The 18,332-nt window shown below is 37.6% G+C and overlaps 1 protein-coding gene across 7 annotated transcripts in view; it reads right to left on the bottom strand.

Moving 5' to 3' along the window:
- The window catches only part of MARCHF7 (membrane associated ring-CH-type finger 7), a 54,052-nt gene extending 52,946 nt beyond the window's left edge, over positions 1-1,106 (bottom strand). For 3 of the 7 annotated variants that reach the window (XR_002137005.3, XR_012497707.2, XM_019727254.3), the window contains exon 1: positions 918-1,103. The gene's annotated coding sequence lies outside the window, so the exon portion shown is untranslated. Of the gene's footprint in view, positions 1-39; positions 88-917 lie in introns of all 7 variants that reach the window. The other 4 variants (XM_074337055.2, XM_019727257.3, XM_019727255.3 and 1 more) reach the window with 4 other exon arrangements.
- Positions 1,107-18,332: the final 17,226 nt, after the last annotated feature.

Here is an 18,332-nt window from a genome sequence, read left to right as displayed (position 1 = left end):
TACTTGATTTTCAAATTAAAAATTCATCTTTAACCTTACCTCTTAGTTCCACACAGAAACGGATAGACGGGATAAGAAAAGGGGAGACTTAAGAGGGGAAAAAAGAAAAATACCTAATTAGTCCTATATAACCGGGAAAAAAAAACTTACTAAATTCAAATTAACAGGGCACATTTACTCTTTAGAGTGCCAAACGACACTAGTCGTGATGAATTTATTACCAAGACAAGAGTTTCCCCCCATATATTATTTACATCTGTACGCAGGAAGAAGTATTAATTGTAGTAGTTTTGATGTGTTTGTACACGTTCTGAAGTCTTTACTATGCAGTTTCATGAAAAATGAGGGAGCACTCTACTACCGGCGCCTTCTGTATTTTTCTTACGCCAACAAACAGGTCCGTTTTTAAATATATATTCAATTTGAAGAACATATAATTTACCACAATACCAAAAGCCCCCAACGTGTCATGATATCCAAGAACTGGAACATCTATGAGCAAATCTTCCCCGCATCTAAGAAGCTGGAGAAAGACCCTTCAATTCGAGGCTGGGTTGGTAGAGCCCGAACCCTCGCCAGCTTCAACATCGCGCTCACTAACTACCTCGCTCCGGAGGGCTCTCCTTACCCCAGGGAAAGAGGAGGCCGCCAAAGTAAAGGTTCAAGCTCCCTGCCCTCGCCCACCACGCGTCTGGAGGACGTACGATCTGAGCCCCTCCGCCCGTCACAAACTCCACCGCGGGACGGAGGGCCACCGGCAGAGGAGGCTGCGCCCGGCATCCTTCGTACCCCGCGGTGCGCGGAGGAAGCGGCCTCCGCTCCCCCCAGGCCTACACTACGTTTCCTCCCCTCCCCCACCCGCGGCCTGGACTAGAACCACTTCCCCCAGGAGAAGCCCGAGCTGTGCAGCTTATTACCTCGGCTCCGGAGCTGGCACTGAACAGGGAGTGACCCGCCCAGTCCTAGGACCACACCGTCGCTTTCCTCCGCCCAGTTCTAAGACTCCAACTGAGGCACAGTAGTCGGCAGCGAAACACAATGGCGACCGCCCCACTCCCCGATCCGGCGCAGAACCAGCTGCCACCGTTAAATGCCCCTCCCTTCTCCTCCTCCCCCGCAGTTCGCGGACTCCGCCGTCTTCTCGCGAGAGTGGCCGCGCTGCGGCGATCCGAGCGCTACCGGAGGACTCGCCGTGCCCCACCGCGGGGTGGTGCTCTGATTGCGGCAACCGTTGAAGGGCTGTCCCGGAAGAGGCAGCGAGGCGCCACCGGTAAGCGCTGCGGCTGGTCGGCCGGTGGGCTGGCGGCTGGGCCGGCGAATGTGCGGGCGCCAGGTTGCGGGGCGCTGAAGGCCCAACCCTGGTTGGCCGCCCTCGCTCAGCTGGCAAGGGGCTATGAGCTAGTCCTCCGCTCCCCGGCGCCTTAGTCCCTGTTACAGGCTCGTGCTCCCTCCAGCGAACCTGCAGGGCCCACTGCTATAAATACCCCTCAGCTTTTTTTTTGTTCGTTTCTTTTTGCCCTTGGTAAGTGGCATAGTGGATGTTTCGCATTGACTTCATTCCAGCACTGCTTTTTCCGACCTCCCCTCCTCCCGCTCCTTGCCCGCCCGATTTTACGTCGGGAGCCCTCCCCTTGCAGGGTTGGAACCGCTCTGGACGATTCGTTCCTTTCGGTAATTCAGTTTTGCTGGAGGTGTACTTTTACAGTCATGTCTTTTTACATCGTTGATACTGATCTTTGATAGCGTAGCAACAGCTTTTGCAGTAAAAATTCATCCATTTAGAAAGAGGGAGGAAAATTGTGAGGCAAGTGGTCTGGTGAAATTAGATGAAACTTACAAAACATTAAATGTGGTAAACTGAGATGTAAGTGAATGCTAAAACGTACATGAAAGGGAGTAGGTTAGAGGAAAAGCCAAAATTTATATAGATTTAGATAATATTGTGTGAATTTAGGTGAGATTATGTGGATTTTGAATAATGTATCAAACATAAAAGTTCTTTACCAGTAAGTATTAAGTTATTGGAACTTGCAGGCATACTGACACTTGATTTTTAAAGTGACCTGTTTTATTACGTGGTTTTAAGCAATTCATTGGATTTAAAATAGTTCCAATAAATGAAGTATGAGGTTTATAAGTATTTTGTCATTTCATCTAAAGGATGCACTATTACTATCTCCCCATTTCACTGTCTTGGAGACTAACAGACTGTCAATGATTTTAAATTGTAAAATATGATAATTGTTAAAGGTTTAAAGTTTGATTATTATTTACAGTTGGCACACAAATACCAGTCTAATTTTTTAGGATGTGAGTTGAAGATTAAGCATCTGGTGTAGGATAAAGTGAACACAGACTACTTTTGAGGAAATTAATTTGCCCTTTCCAGAAAACTGATTTTTTTCCCAGCCTGCTTGAGTATCCCTGTAGCACTGTGGTTATGAGTATATGCTGGTATGCACCCTGAAGCACCAGATTGCATGAGTTCAAATCCCAGCTCTGCCTCTTACTATGTTTGTTGTCTTGAGCAATCCTTAACCTTGCTAAGCCTGTTTCCTGTAAAATGGGATTAATAACAATACCTATACCCCCGTAGGTTTGTTGAAAGGATCAAATGAGACACTGTATCAGTTCCTGGAACATAGTAAACATTACATAATTGATAGCTATTACTTTCCATGTCCAAACCACCACTAATGCTGTCTTTTTGGGACTTAATATTACAGAGGTCCTTTAAACATCTTCTCAAGTATATTCTACACTAAGAGGAATGACAGCACTATTTTCCTGAGCTATGGCAGTCAGACCTGGTAATAGTAACTTCTCTACAGAACCCTCAAACCTGGCAAGGATGGCTCAGATTTTGGCAAATTATGGCTTCATCCCCACCCAGCACTCATGTTACCAGCAGAGGTGAGTTGGCACGAATTTCCTAAGAGAAACAGACCTTCCAGACTCTAGTTTCTTATTAATACTAGTAAATAGGTAAAGACCACTGATAAGTGTATTTTTTCTTTAAGAATGGTTAGTTGTTGTTTTTTTTGTTTTTTAAATGGGCTTTCTGTGATTTGAGTTTCCAGGTAATTTTGTTAACAATTGTGATTTTCCTATGTTAGAGACAATTTTATAGGAATTGTGGATATGAAGAGGTCGGTACAGTAGTAACTATATTTTCTGAAGAATCAGAACAAAATGACTTGACAGGCAAAATAATTAAAATCAGAGCTGTTCTGACCAATTTAGGCTCCATGGTTGCATTTTTTTATAGTTACCCCGTTTGACCTTCCTTTGCTGAGCTTTTTATCCTTATGACCAACTTTGACACACCTTTCTCTGTCTAAATCTTTGTTCACCACTTGCCCATACCACTCACATTAGTTTACATTTTTGTACTTGGCTTCTTTAAAGTAAGGTCTTACTATCATACTGTTATTAATTCTTTCCATTTTTACTTTATAAATTTGTCATTTGGTCATGGTCATAACAGCCATTTACTCCTTTTTATTTAACTTTTTATTTATTTTTAAGTGTGTTTTTCCAGGACCCATCAACTCCAAATCAAGTAGTTGTTTCAATCTAGTTGTGGAAGGGTGCAGCTCACACTGGCCCATGTGGGGATCAAAACGGCAACCTTGTTAAGAGCACAGTGCTCTAACCAATTGAGCTAACCGGCTGCCCCCCCCCCCTTACTCTTATACTAAGTATTTACTTCTTCAACCACCCCTCCCCCTTTGCTCTTATACTAAGTATTTATTTCTTCAACTACCTGATAGCTTAGAATTTTCTTTTTGGCATAGAATTTCAAAGTTTCTTTTTTTCTCACTTATTATCCCTCATCCTTACCTTCTAAGAAACTTCTCTATGACAAGGGCAATCTTATAGCTATTCTTTACTTTGCACAAATGGTGTGATCTTGAAAAAGTGTGGTTTTATTTGATTTTTGTAAATCAAACCATTTTTAAATATAGGTTATTTCTTAAACTTTTTAGGAACAGGAGGTATTATTACCTGAGATGAGAGGAGAGTGCTAATAGGGAGGTCCCTGAGTTAAAAACAAAGGATGCCAATTTCTTCTCATATGGGAGTCCCTGGAGAAGGGAACCTTGTGGCATTAACCAATTTGAGGATCTACTATTTAGTTATAGGTAACTTTAAATATAGAGTATTTATTATTTAACAATAGTTTATAGATTGAGGACTCTTCCTTCTAAGGAATATATTACTTAAAGGTCCTTTGCTTTAAATCTTTGATATAAAGAATCACTAAACTCCTGATTTAGTAATTTTGTAAATTTTAATTTTCCCCTTACCAAGTTTAATTAAAAGGTGCCATATTTAATAAATGAATATTCAAGATATTCTGTTGGTTGACTTCTGCTGGATTATCAGCAATAATGTTCAATCCCCAAAGCTAATAGATAAAACAATATAAAAACAAAGAGAATATCATATGAAGCTCTCTCTGAGAAATTTTCTTACACTTAAGCTTATGGTCTAGATCTCACTGTTCTAGGAAGATCATTCCTCCTCATATAGATAGGTGCTCTAGAATATCTGGCCTGTTCAGGAACAATTCCCAATTTATGGGGTACTTGGAATCCATATGTATGTGAAGCACCTTTCACACTGCCTAAAACAGAGTTTTTAATAAAAGCAATTATCTTTTATTATTGATAATACTAGTTTTCCAACTATAGTACACAGGCCAAATCAGGCCCTCTACCTGGTATTGTAAATAGTTTTATTGGAACACAGCCAGTCCCATTAGTTTCTGTATCATCTATGTATTGGTCAGGGTTCTCCAGAGAAACAGAACCAATAGTATACAATATCTATCTATCTGATCTATCCTATGTAGCTGTCTAGAGAATTGGCTCACGCAATTGTGGAGGCTGTCAAGCTTGAAATTTGTAGCAAGCCAGGCAGGAGTTGATTCTGTAGTCTTGAGGCAGAATTTCTTCTCCAGAAGAGCTGGCGTGTTTTTTTTGTTTGTTTTCAAGTCTAATTGGATGAGGCCCATCATATTATCAAGGATAATCTCCTTTACTTAAAGTCAAAACATTGTAGATGTTAACAACATCTACAAAATATCTTCACTGCGATGCCCAAGTTAGTGTTCTATTAAATAACTTGACTCTAGACTCACCATGTATGGCAAAGTTCATTAGTCGTGACAGACAATATGCCTCAGAAAGCCTAAAATATTTTCTGCGTGGTACTTTACGAAACGTGTGCTAACCACTGGGGTAAACTTTAGTAAAACCAGACAGATTGAACTGATCCCTGTTCCTTTAATATGGTCAAGCTAGACACACACATACAACTTCAGAATGATAATAATTGGAGACTATGGTATGTTCAGCCTCCATGGCCATTACAGACTACGTTTTATGAGACTTCAAGCAGAAAAGCATCCAAATACTGATATAAATTCTTTGGGTACTTCCTCAGGCAAGTTTGATTGCAATCCCATTTTTAATCTTAAATTTTTTTTCATGTCCACATTTCTGTACAATTTTATAACAATGCATATACGTGATTACATCATACATATTAGCTATTTTATTTTATTTTTATTATTTATTTTTTTTAAGATTTTATTGGGGAAGGGAAACAATACTTTATTGGGGAACAGTGCGTACTTCCAGGGCTTTTTTCCAAGTCAAGTTGTCCTTTCAGTCTTAGTTGTGGAGGGTGCCGTTCAGCTTCAAGTTGTTGTCCTTTCAGTCTTAGTTGTGGAGGGCGCAGCTCAGCTCCAGGTCCAGTTGCCATTGCTAGTTGCAGGGGCAGAGCCCACCATCCGTTGTGGGAGTTGAACCGTCAACCTTGTGGTTGAGAGGACACACTCCAACCGACTGAGCCATCCGACTGAGCCATCCGGGAGCTCAGTGGCAGCTCAGCTCAAGGTGCCATGTTCAATCTTTAGTTGCAGGGGGTGCTGCTCACCATCCCTTGCAGGACTCGAGGAATCGAACTGGCAACCTTGTGGATGAGAGCCCGCTGGCCCATGTGGGAATCGAACCAGCAGCCTTCGGAGTTAGGAGCATGGAGCTCCAACCGCCTGAGCCACCGGGCCAGCCCCAATACTAGCTATTTTAGTATAGTCCTTTTCTTTTGTTTTTTTTCTCTTCTGCTTTATCTCCCTTTAATTTTTTTTCTCTTTTCCTTTTTAATTTGGCTCTCCCACTTCTATTTACTACTTTACAACGTTCATGCAAAATTAATGAGTATCCTGCATTTTTTTCTACATGGTCATGCAACCTTAAAAAACTAGTTATATCACGCATGCATACACGTAGACACAGAAATACTCATATATAGATTTTTTTATTTTACCGTTTATAAAACAGCATCAGATTTCAACATGCATGTTTGAACATGCATTTTTTTCAATCAAAAGTATCTCTTCTTTAAATCCCTGTTTATACTGGTTGATTATCCATTCTTTTCAACTTGTAATAGATACTACGTCTCTGTCGTGTCTTCACAGTGTTTTTCACTCTATCATCTGCCTGTCAACTTTGACATACATACATTCATATAGTAAAGTGTGTCTATGATTTGTTTTACAACTTTTGGGTTCCCGGCTTAGCTTAAAAAATCTTACCTATCCCTGTATTGTATCATGCAGTATCCTGGATTTTCTAGGTTGTTTAATTAAAGTCAAATTAATTTTTACATATGGAATAAAATAACAGGGTCCAATTAATTTTCTTCTCAGTGCAGTTTGTTGTGCCTGTAACATTTCTTAAATAATTTGTTGTTTGTGATTAGAAAGGCTACCTTTGCCATATATTGAATTTTTAAATTCATACTGAGTTTATTTCTGGATTTTTTATTTTGAAAAATTATTCAGAACTAGAAACCACACAAAAAACTAAGTATTGTTTAGCTCCTTTTTGAATCTTATTCTTGTATTAATACTGTTCTGCATTTGTCGCCTACCTATTCAATTATAAGAAATGGTAACCAGGTTGAGAGAACCATGATGGCACAATAGGTTAATGCTGTACTTACCTTCTCTCACAACCACATAAAAATTACAACTAATCTACAAAACAACCATTATCGAGAATCACCTAAAATCAAGCTGATCTGAAGCCTTTCATCTGAAGACGTGCAGAAGAAGCCACCTCCACACTAGTAGGAAGGGTAGAGATGCGGAATGGGCTGGTCCCACACCCATGTGTGATCATTAAAGATCGGGAGGGCTATTTCAACTGTGGAGCTCCTCTCCACCACTGAGAGGAATGAGAAGTCCCAGCCTCACCCTCGCCCAGGATTTCAGTGCTGGGGAGAAAGGTCCCCATAATTTCTGGTTGTGCAAACCAGCAGAGATTGTGACTGAGTGAGACTAAATGTGGCTGCATTCCCAGGCGTTCCTCTTAAAGGGACTGTGCACGGACATACCCACCAACAGAATCACTTGCTCTGAGCTGCAGTGCTAGGGGAGTGACTGGAGAGGCGACAAGGACATATGGGGAGGAAGGGCGAAACTGAGTTGTCCGGATTAGGACGGGGGGGGGGGGGGGGGCTGGAGAGACAGCTTTCTCCTGGACTGGGGAGCTGGTGGAGGCCATTGTTTCTGTGCTGAGCCCGCCCCGTTCTTCGCTTGCAGATGCGGGCAGCTGCCATCTCTGATTTCTCCACCATTCATTCACCACTCCCTGGCAATTCGAGACCCAGCCCCGCCTAACTTTATGGCACACTGAAGCCACTTCCAGTGGCTTTTTTATGCAGATTGGTGCCTGCATTGGCTCAAGCTGCAGATTTTCCTAGGGTCTCTCAAAGGTTTGCGGAACCCAGATGAGCAGCATCTGGCTTGAGCGTATCCTGTACTTCTGGCTGAGCAGTCCTAAGCAGGGTATTAGCAGCAGTGGGCCGCGGTTCACGGCTTGGCCTCCCAAGACTCTTCCAAGCACAGCAAGGGCAGCAGCCGTCTGTGGATTTCTTTGTCACTCCTGCCGGGTGGCCCCAGGTGGAGCACAGGCTGGGGCTGAACTTGACCTATACCTGATTCCCTCCAAGATGGTCCTGTGGTTGGCGCCCCCAGTTGCAAGCTTCAAAACTAGCTGGAGCATTACCCAGCCACCTCCAAGTAAAGCACACCCAAGGGGCGAACTGGGCAGGCACCAGAGTCCTGCTGAGGCAGATCCTGCTCTGTAGGATCAGCCCCTGCACAACAACTCTTCCACTGTAGTCAAGGCCAGTCCTCACAACAAGTGAGCCCAAGAGTCAGTCCCTCACATTGAAGTGCAGTAATCAACTAAGGCTCAACTACAAGAGGAGGGCACACCCAACCCACACAAGGGACACCAGGGGTGCGTGGCTCAGGTGACCAGAAAGACTGCACCACTGAACCACACAACACACCTACTACATAAGGCCATTCTACTGAGACTGGAAGACACAGCAGCCCTACCTAATACATAGAAACAAATACAGGGAGGCAGCCAAAATGGGGAGACAAAGAAACATGTACCACATAAAAGAACAGTGCAAAGCTCCAGAAAAAGAACTAAGCAAAATGGAGGTAAGCCACCTACCAGATGCAGAGTTCAAACACTGGTTATAAGAATGCTCAGTGATCTCAGGGAGAACTTCAACAGAGATATGGGAAGCATAAAAATGGATATGGAAACCATGAAAAAGAACCAGTCAGAAATAAAGGATACAATAATGGAAATGAATATATTACAGGGAATCAACAGTAGATTAGATGAAGCAGAGAATCCAACCAGCAATGTAGAAGATAAGTTAGCAAAAAACACCGAACCAGAAAAGCAAAAAGAAAAAACACCAAAAAGTTGAGAGTTTACGGGGACTCCTGGATAATATCAAGCATAACAACATTCGCATTATAGGGGTACCAGAAGGAGAAGCGAGAGAGCAAGGAATTTAAAACCTATTTGAAGAAATAATGACAGAAAACTTCCCTAAACTGGTGAAGGAAATAGATATACAAGCCCAGGGAGCACAGAGTCACAAACAAGATAAACCTAAACAGGTCCACACCAAGACACATAATTAAAATGCCAAAGGTTAAATACAAAGAAGGAATCTTAAAAGCATCAAGAGAAAAGCAGTTAGTTTCCTACAAGGGAGCCCTCACAAGACGGGCAGCTGATTTCTCAACAGAAACTTTGCAGGCAAGAAGGGAGTGGCAGGAAATATTCCAAGTGATGAAAAGCAATGACATACAACCAAGATTACTCTATCCAGCAAAGCCATTATTTAGAATTGAAGGACAGATAAGGAGCTTCCCCAGACAATAAAACACTGAAGGAATTCATCACCACCAAACCAGTATTACAAGGAATCGTAGAGGGACTTTTTTAATATGGGAAGGGCGTTAAGGATAGGTAAAATGGGATAGGATTAAGAAGTACAAATTGGTTGTTACGCAGTAGTCATGGGGATGTAGGGTACGGCATAAGGAATATAGTCAATAATGTTGTGATAACTAGGCACTAGATCTGTCAGGGTGATAGATGGGAATAGGGTTGGAGACAGAGTGAAAAAGGTAAAGGTATTAAGAAATACAAATTGGTAGTTAATACAGTATGGGGAATATAATCAACAATGTTGTAAGAATCTTGTAGGTGCCAGATGGGCAATGGACTTATCAGAGGGATCACTTCATAGACTGTATCCAAAGCACTATACACCTGAAGGTGAAGTAGAATAATCTTGAATGTCAACTACAACTAAATATATAGGTATATATAGTCACGGGATGTGGAGTACAACATAGGGAAGATAGTTGATGGTATTGTAACAGCTACATAAGATATCAGAGAGGTAGTAGCTTGGGGGGTGGGTTATCCGTTTATGAGATGTTTAAATGTCTAACTATTACATTGGTTTGTACACCTGAAACTAATAAAAAAATTTTTTTAAATAGCTGTTGAAGAGTTAAAAAAATAAAAAGAAATGGTAACTATTTCCTCCAGAATTGCCAATACATTTTACTGGCTTTGCATTATACACTTTGTTACACTGCTAGCCTGTCTTGGACTTAGCTTAATTTGTTTTTTCCACTATTCTTGTTTTCCCATTCTCAGAAGTTTGCTACAGCCATTGAATATACTTCAATTATTTAAAACCACCTCATCAATACTTTTATATCATAATAATTGAAAAAATACTTTTATATCATAATAATTGAAAAAGCACTTTACACATATATACTACTTAGTTTCTTAAATAAACCTATTTGCTATCCGAGAGTCCAGTCTAAGGTTTTCACCATGGAGCATTAGCCTCTCGACAAGTTGGCCTTTTGTACCATTGACAATGTAGAAGAAATCCTACGTTGTTCTTTATTATGTCATAAATGCTGTGAGAATGGTGACATGCTTTAAATATATTTTTTATTTAATGTTTGTAATTCTTATCATTAGCGCAGCACATAAATGTGGTGGTGGTTGATTTTGTAGTGGTTTGAATATTGATCTCTTCAAAGCTAAGAACTCTGCATTTAGAAAATGATATTTTAATTCAGTTTTTAGAGGATATTAACTCAGTATTTTTTGTTTGTTTTCATACAGTTAATTTTGCCTAAATTTGTGGAAAGGCTTTTCTCAGTAAGGTGATTATTTCATTGTTTTCAAGTCCATTTATTAAGGTTTTTTTTTTAATCTTATGGACTTTATTTCAAATAGTAAAGAATTGAAAGTTTTTAGTGTGTTTACATATTAGGGTCCTAGGATGTGAATGAAAATATGAAACATAATTTTAATGAATATTTGGTACCCTCGTGTCTTTTTAACAGGTTTATAAACATATTGATATGACTGTTTTGTGTCAGACTTTACTTCCTTGAGTTGATAACCAAATGTTTTCCTGGTACATCAATTTTGCTGCTAGTTATAGTAATACAAATTACTAGTGTACTCCTAAGATACAATTATTTTTGTAAAATAGTACATCAGGATTTTCATAGGCCTTATTAGTATTAACAGAGTAATCAAATTGTAGCATTAAAAAGTTAATTGGGTAGATGAAAATTTGTATATGAAAAGTTTGGGTAAAGAGTTTAAAGTTAAATTTGAATAATTCTTCTTGATAATGTCCAGAAATAGAAACTGTTAATATTTGGCTATACTTATGCTTGAAAGAAAGCCACATAGGAACTATTAGCATTTATTCTCTATATTGAAAGAAAAATATATAGGAAGAACTATACATTTATAGTTCTGTATAAAAATGTATAGGAAGAACTATACTGTATATAGAACTATACTACAGCAGTTTGTTTCTGAATCAACCAAAATGAGAGAAAAGCAACTCTGAAGTTTTTATGCCCTACTTAAAAGACTTGTTTTCTTTCTAGCAGAAAGAAAGTGGATTCTTTGTTCACAGCAAAAGTGCACTGACATTCTTTGCAATATTCCTAATTTATTTTACGTAGGAAAATAATGCATAGTAGAAAAGAAATGAACTAAAATTATTAACATAAGGTAGATGAAAAAAGAAAACTACTTTTAAGAAGAATAAAATGTAAAGTGAATTTTTAAGATACAGATACAACTATTAAATATTATATTGTAATTTTTAAAGTAGTAATAAGAGAACATTTCACATTTTTCCTGAAGTTTTAGAAAATATTTTGCATCCTATCAATTCAAACAGATGAATGAGTAAATTACCTTTATCTATGAAAAAACAAATGATAGAGGTCTTCAGTCCTTAAGAATGAGACCATATATTCCTGTTAAAGATCCAGTTTCGGTTTCATATGTAAAGAACTTTTCTGTCTACACTTCATCCTACCAATGCGTAAAAAGCTGAACAGACTTGGGGGCGGCTGGATGGCTCAGTTGGTTAGAGCACGAGCTCTTAACAGCAAGGTTGCTGGTTCAATTCCTGCATGGGATGGTGGGCTGTGCCCCCTGCAACTAAGATTGAAAATGGTGACTGGACTTCGAGTTGAGCTGCACCCTCCACAACTAGATTGAAGGACAACGACTTAGAGCTGATGGGCCCTGGAGGAATACACTGTTTCCCAATATTCCCCAATTAAAAAAGAAAAAAATTTAAAGCTGAACAGACTGAAAAGTCAACAACTCTTGAATCTATGGGAGGAGAAGACCCAAGGCACATTACTACCCCAAAGATTGGAGATAGGTGAATACAGGGAGTTGCTGCTAACAGGAGCAGAGACTCAGGAGCTGAAACCACCACAAGAAACAGTGCCTAGGTAGGAAAATCTGAACTATAATTGAATTGCTGGAACTCAGAGTAGACAACTCTGTGAGTTAAAAAGTCCAGGTAGACCCATTTATAGGGGGCCACACAATGTTGTGAGATTCACCGACAGGAGCTCCACTAGATTCCCACAGTAAATACCAAAGAAAAACCCCATTGGACTTTTATTGGGGGAGGAGAAAAGGAACCATTTTGAAATACATCAGAACACTCTTTCTTACTTCTTAAGAAACTCTATCCTTTGGGGAACTAGTTAACCAGAGCCTAACCTGCTCAGGTATTACCAGAGCCTAGGAAAGCGAAATACCCAACTCCACCCAACTCGAGTCATCCTGCTCCACCTAAGGGGGTAGAGAAAAACTGAGAAACTCTTGTGAAGTTCACAGATCAGAAGCATTCGCTCACTGAAAGACTAAGACCTAATCACAGGACTAGAGAATGTTTTCCCTCCAACACACCTTACCATTACATTACTATAGACCTATTTATAGCAATTCCAATTACCCAGTATATTGTGTTCACATTCTGGGACATAAAATGCACCTTACCAAATTTAAAAGAATAGACATCATGCAATGTCTGCTCTTAGACCATAATGAAATTAAAGTGGGAATCAATCCGAGAAAGTTCCTGGAAAATCCCCAAATACGTGGAGATTAAACAACACACTTCTAAATAACATATGGGTCAAAGAAGAAATCGCAAAAGGAATCTAGATATATTTGGAACGTAATAAAATAGAAGCACAGCATATCAAACTTTATGGGATACCCCAAAAGTAGTACTTAGAGGGAAATTTACAGCACTGAATGCATGTGTTAGAAAATAAGAAAGATCTGAAACAACGTTTCTACCTTAGGAAACTAGAAAAAAGAACAAATCAAATCCAAAGTAAGCAGAAGGAAAGAAATATAAATTAGGATAGAAATCAGTGAAATTAAACCAAAAAATCAACAATACCAAAAGCTGTTTCTTTAAAAAGATCAATAAAATCATTACGTCTCTAGTCAGGCTAAGTAAGAAAAAGAGGACACAAATTAATGTCAGAAATGAAAGAAAGGATATCTCTCATATGCCATGGAAATCAAAAGGGTAATAAAGTTGTTTTATGAAGAACTTCATGCCCACAATTTGATAACCTCGATGAAATGGACCAATTTCTTTATAAACACAATCTGTCAAAACACAGACAAAAAAATAGGTGACATGAATAGGGCTTTATCTATTAAAGTGAATCAATAACTTACGTACGTACTTCAAAACAAAAAGCACTTGACCCACAAAGGGGTTCACTGGTAAATTCTACAAAACATTTAAAGAATAAATTATAACAATTCTCCGCTGTCTCTTTCAAAGGATAGACAGAAGCAAAGGGAATACTTCTTAACTCATTCTATGAGGCCAGCATTACCCTTATATCAAAACCAGATAAAAACATTATAAGAAAATAAAACTAGATACCATTATCTCTTGTGAACATAGATGCAAAAATCTTCAACAAAATATTACCAAATCAAATCCACAAAAATATAAAAATAATTATATGTCATAACCAAATGGGATTTATCTCAGGTATGTAAGCCTGTTTCAACATTAAAAAAAATTAATGCAACCCTTTACACCAACAGACTAAAAAAGAAAAATCACATCATATCAATAAATGTAGAAAAATCATTTGTAGAAAAAAACAATCCAACACACATTCATGATAAAAATTCTCAGCAAACTAGGACTAGAGGGGAACGTTCTCAACTTGATAAAGACTAGAGAAAACCTACAGCTAACATCATACTTAATGGTGAGAAACTCAAAAGTTTTTAAGTCAGGTACCAAGCAATGATGTCTCCTCTCCTCTCAGCACTTATTTTCAACATTGTCTTGGAACTCCTTGCTAATGCAGTAAGGAAATGAAAAGATATACAGAGTGGTTCACAATGTATATGTATGTCTAGTCATCATGTTGTACACTTTACATATCTTACAATTTTGTATGTCAGTTGTGCCTATATAAAGCTGAAATTTGAGCATAGTTGTTTACTCAGTTGGTTAGAGCGTGGTGCTCTTAACAACAAGGTTGTTGGTTTGATCCCCACATGGACCAGTGTGAGCTGTGCCCTCCACAACTAGATTGAAACAACTACTTGACTTGGAGTTGATGGGTCCTGGAAAAACAAACTTAAAAGAAATAAAAGCTTTTTAAAAAAGCTGAAATTTGAAACTAAAAGGTATATAGATTGGGAAGGAAGACATAAAACTGTGTTTATTTACAGATGATGTGATTGTCTATGTAGAAAATCTGAAAGAGTCAACAAAAAACAACCTGGAATTAATAGGCAATTATAATAAGGTTGCAGGATACAAGATTAATATGCAAAGGTCAATGACTTTCCTATATACCAATAATGAACAATTGGAATTTGAAATTAAAAACTCAATAAAATTTACATTAGCACCTCTCAAAATGAAATACTTGGGTATATAACTTTAACAAAATATGGATAAAATCTATATGAAGAAAAGTACAAAACTGATCAAATGAATAAAAAAAAATGAATGGAGAGAGATTCCATACTCATGATAGAAATACTCAATATTGTCAAGATGTCAGTTTTTCCCAACTTGATCTATAGATTCAATTCTATTCCAGTCACTATCCGAGCAAGTTATTTTATGGATATCAACAAACAGATTCTGAAGTTTATACAGAGAGGCAAAAAACTGAGAATAGTCAACAGAATATTGAAGGAGAAGAACAAAGTTGGAGGACTGATGCTACCAAATTAAAGACTTACTATAAAGCTACAGGAATCAGGACTGTGATATTGGCAAAATAACAGGCAAATAGATCAATAGAACAGAATAGAGAGCCCAGAAATAGACCTTCATAAATATAGTCAACTGATCTTTGACAAAGGAGCAAAGGCAATAAAATGGAGCAAAAATAGTCCCTTCAATAGTGCTGTACCAACTGTACATCAATATGTGAAAAAAATGAATCTCGATACAGACCTTTCACCCTCATCAAATTAACTCAAAGTGGATCATAGACCTAATGTAAAATACAAGACTGTAAAATGATAGAAGATAACATAAGAGAAAACCTGGATGAACTTGGGTACACCAACGCATTTTTAGGTACAGCATTTTTTTTTTTTTTTACATCTTATATTTAAATGCAAAACAGATTTTTCAGAATATATGCATAAACTTTCTGTACAAATTCAAATTATCATAGATGTTAAAGACATGAAATAGGGAAGGGGTAAAGATATGAATTTACAAAGGGGGATGGAGATAAGATGCATGCTGAAGAAAATGGACTGCTGTATATATGAACGTTTCTTTTGCATAAACTTAATGGTAGCCACTCAAAAAAAAAAAAAAAAAAATCCAGAGCTGAGACACATAACATCCTAAAAGATGAAAAAATGGGGAGAAAAAATCATAGAATACCACCAAACTAAAATAACAGAAATACAAAGTTAAAGAAGCAATCAAGACACTGAGCTACCAGCAAACAAAAGATAAAATGCTTGTAGGAATGCCCTAAATGTAAATGGACTGAACTCTCCAATAAAAAGGCACAGAGTAGTAGATTGGATCAACACACGAAATCCAACCATGTGTTGCCTTCAAGAGACACATCTCAGCTGCAAGGTCAAATATAGACTCAAAGTGAAAGGGTTGGAAATGATATTCTAAGCAAATGACATCCAGAAAAAAACGATTATATCCATACTTATATCCGAAGAAATAGACTTCAAGAAAAAAGTGGTAACAAGAGACAAAGATGGACATCTCACAATGATAAAGGGGACAATATAACAAGAAAATAACACTTATCAATATATAAGCTCCCAGTCAGGAAGAACCAAAGCATATAAAGTAGCTACTAATATTATAGAATTAAAAGGAGAAACTGAAGAAAAAACAAACAAACAAAAAAAAACAATTACAGTATGGGGCCTAAATACACCATTGACAACTATGGATAGATCATCCAAACAGAAAATCAGTAAGGAAATAATATCAGCCTTAAATGACACATTAGACCACATGGATATAAATGATGTTTACAGAGCATTTCATCCCAGAACACCAGACCATACATTCTTTTCTAGTGCACCTGGAACATTCTCAAAGATAGACCATATGTTGGGATACAAAACTAGCCTCAACAAATTTAAGAAGATTGAAATCATACCAAGCATATGTTCTGACCACAATGCTTTGAAATTGGAGATCAAGTGCATTAAAAAACTGGGAAAACCCACAAATACGGAGATTAAACAACAAGCTACTAAAGAATGACTGGATCAAGGAGAGATCAAAAGATACATAGAAGCAAATCAGAATGAAACTACATCATATCAAAATTACTGGGATGCTGCAAAAGCAGTTATAAGGGAAATTTGTATCATTACGGATCTATCTCAAGAAACAAGAAAAATCCCAAATAAATAACATAACATTAAATCATAACATAATGTAACAACATAACGTATCATATCAACATAAAATAATGTCTTAAAGAACTAGAAAAAGAAGAACAAATGAAACCCAAATTTTGCAGAGGAAGAAAATAATAAAAATTAGAGCAGAATTAAATGAAATAGAGAACAGAGAGAGACAATAGAAAATTTAATGCAAAAAAGGGCTGGTTCTTTAAAAAGATTACTAAAATTGACTAACCCCTGGCTAGACTCACTAAGGAAAAAGAAAGACACAAACAAAATCAGAAATGAAAGGGGAAGTTACGAGGGATTCCAGAGAAATAAAAAGGATCACACAGTAATACTATGAAGGACTATATGCTACCAAATTCAATAATCTAGAAGAAATGGACAAGGTCTTAGAAATATATAACCTTCCTAGACTGAATCATGAAGAACTAGAAAATCCAAACAGACTGATCAACAGTAAGAAAATTGAAACAATCATCCAAAACCTCCTCAAAAGCAAAAGTGCGGGACCAGATGGCTTCACTAGTGAATTCTACCAGACATTCAAAGATGATTTAATCTCTTCCAAAAAATTGAAGACGAAGAAATACTTCCTAACTCATTTTATGAGGCCAACTTTACCCTGATACCAAAACCTGGTAAGGATAACACAAAAAAAGAAAACTACAGACCAATATCTCTGATGAATACAGATACAAAAATCTTAAACAAAATACTAGCAAATTGAATACAACAGTACATTAAAAAGATTATACATCACTATCAAGTGAGGTTCATTCCAGAGGTGCAAGGATGGTTCAAGATATACAAATCAATCAATGTGATACACCACATGAACAAAATAAAGGATAAAAATCATGATCATATCAATAGATGCAGAAAAAGCATTTGACAAGATACAATATGCATTTATGATTGAAACACTTAATAGAATGGGTATAGAAAGAAAGTACCTCTGAATAATGAAGGCCACATATGGCAAATCCTCAGCTAATATCATAATTAACAGTGAAAATCAAGCTTTTTGCTCTGCATTCAGGAACAAGACAGGGATGCCCCCCTCACCAGTTATTCAACATAGTATTGGAAGTCCTAGCCAGAGCATTCAGTCAAGAGAAAGAAATAAAAGGTATCCAAATTGGGAATGAAGAATTCAAAAACTGTTTGCAGATGACATGATTCTTTATATAGAATCCTCTAAAGACTCCACCAAGTTACTATTAGAACAATAAACAAATACAGTAAAGTTGAAGGATACAAAATCAATGTACAAAAATCCATTGCATTCCTGTATACTAATAATGAAATTTCAGAAAAATAAACGTAAAAATCAATTCCTTTTGCAATTGCAACAAAGAGGGTAAAATACCTAGGAATAAACTTAATAAAGGATGTGAAGGACCCATACACTGAAAACTATAAAACATTATTAAAAGAAATTGAAAAGACACAGAGAAATGGAAAGACATTCCGTGTTCATGGATTGGAAAAATCAACATAGTTAAAATGGCCATATTACCTAAAGCAATATACAGATTTAATGCAATCCCCATCAAAATTGCAATGCCATTTTTTAAAGAAATAGAACAAAAAAATCAATAGATTTGTATAGAATCACAAAAGACCCTGAATAGCCAGAGCAATTCTGAGAAAAAAAGA

This window comes from Rhinolophus sinicus, chromosome 17 (assembly GCF_057876585.1).
Source record: "Rhinolophus sinicus isolate RSI-liver-muscle chromosome 17, RSI-T2T, whole genome shotgun sequence".
NCBI classification, from domain to species: domain Eukaryota; kingdom Metazoa; phylum Chordata; class Mammalia; order Chiroptera; family Rhinolophidae; genus Rhinolophus; species Rhinolophus sinicus.
This window is presented reverse-complemented; position numbering and strand designations above follow the sequence as displayed.